Source organism: Pelodiscus sinensis, chromosome 12 (assembly GCF_049634645.1).
Source record: "Pelodiscus sinensis isolate JC-2024 chromosome 12, ASM4963464v1, whole genome shotgun sequence".
In the NCBI taxonomy this organism is placed as follows: domain Eukaryota; kingdom Metazoa; phylum Chordata; order Testudines; family Trionychidae; genus Pelodiscus; species Pelodiscus sinensis.
The window spans coordinates 10,770,843-10,772,665 of record NC_134722.1 but is presented as its reverse complement, the minus strand read 5'-3'; positions in this window follow the sequence as shown (position 1 = coordinate 10,772,665).

Genomic DNA, 1,823 nt, shown 5'->3' with positions numbered 1-1,823 from the left:
TCACTGGCAGCCTTGTCCCACATACAGAACCTCTCATTTTTGCCCCACCCCAGAGCCTAGGGGGACCCACAAAATCCAGTAACCCTGGAACCCCAGAAGAGTTAATCTGACCTGAGGACTTGAACCTCAGGCCCTCTCCCTTCCCCCACCATAGGGCTGGAGCACCAGGGGAGCGAGGTGTTTCAGTTGGGGGCCACATCAGTGAGGGTTGGGGGTTTTGAAAGGGGGGCTTTTTTTTCCTTCTTACTTGTGTGGTCCCAAACTGATTTTTTTCTGTGGATCAGTGGCCCCTGACTCCAAAATGGTTCCCCACCCCTGCCATAAAGGAAGACAATGCTGAAACCTTTTTGTGTTGGATATAGTATTTTACGTTATTTAAAGTGAAGCCTGGCCAACAAGCCCAGCCCCCACCTGGCTGCAGAAAGGGCTGGTGGCAGTGCCCCCCCCCCTCCTGCCGCAGCATGCGTAGGAGGAGAGGGCATGATCTGGCTGTGGCGGACAGAGGGGGTTGGCGAGCGTAGCGAGCAAGGGGTGCAGGCCCCTAGTGACTTAGAAACAAGCCTTTCGGCTCATGGTTGTGTAAGGAATAGTGACCTCATCTGAAACATATACTAGATAATAGACATATTATCATTTATACATTTTTGTTAGTTTTTAAAAGATTTTATTACAAATGGAAATATCTCCTAAAACTAAAGTCACAAATGGGGCAAAATTATTTTTATTGTTTGTTGGATTCACATGCCGCCAGGCTGTACTTAAATATCCAGTAATCTTTCAGACTGTCTAGACTAGAAGAAAAGGACACCTTAAAATCAAATTCACTAAAAGATTGAAACACCACTTAGCACTCATAGTAGATACAAATTTAACACCCTTAACAGCCTGGTAGCCTATCCTTGGGGTAAGGCTGGATTATAACATGACTGATTCGCATGATTTTAAAAATGTTAGTACTTATTGTAGATACAAGTTTAAGTGATATTTCAATCATTTTAGCTAATTCTGGTTTAGCATATACTTTTCAAGAAAAAATTTAAAAGATCTTCAAAGTATTTCAGAGTAGGTGTTAAATATTTTGAATCTAATTTATTGATTGGCTGAACACCTTTATGTTGCTGGCTACAGTTGTGAACCATCTATGCCTGCCAATACTCAACTTAACATAACCTTTAAAGTTCAGTCCAAGAATTGGTCTGAAGTTAGTTGACTAGTGTTCATTTTGAATCATATCCTCAGAAACAAGAGGCAAACCTCCTCCAGTTTCAATCACCAAAACCACAGTGATCGTACAAATAGGGAACGTGTCAATAGCCAAAGGAACACATTAATTACGGGAAAGGCATTCTTGTTGGGCTTTTATGTGTCCCTGAGATAAAGTGGGTAATGACAGTGTGATGGGAACACAGTAAATATTAAGGTAACATTAGTGCAATGACAGCAATGTATTTTGAACTAGAAAGAGTAAACAATGCAGGCCTGATATGCACCATGGACTAGTGTAAATCAGAAGTAATTCCACCAAAGTCAGGCCAAAGATTCATAAGAAGGATGCTCGAATTTTTAACAGTAGTAGAAATACTTTTTTCTATTGAGTGAAACTCCATTTATGTGTGTCAAACATGTGAAAGTTATATTTTATCGTAGGCCATAGCTTACTACTTCATGCCCGTTCCTGACTCTGTCAATCATTATCCAGCCACTGTATCATTCAGAAGGTGGAGCTGAAAGGCAATAAAAATAAGAGGTGAGAAGAGCAAGCAGGCTAATATTTATACTAGTATGTGGGGTGATTCAGATAAACCAGTCTTATGTTTTGCAAT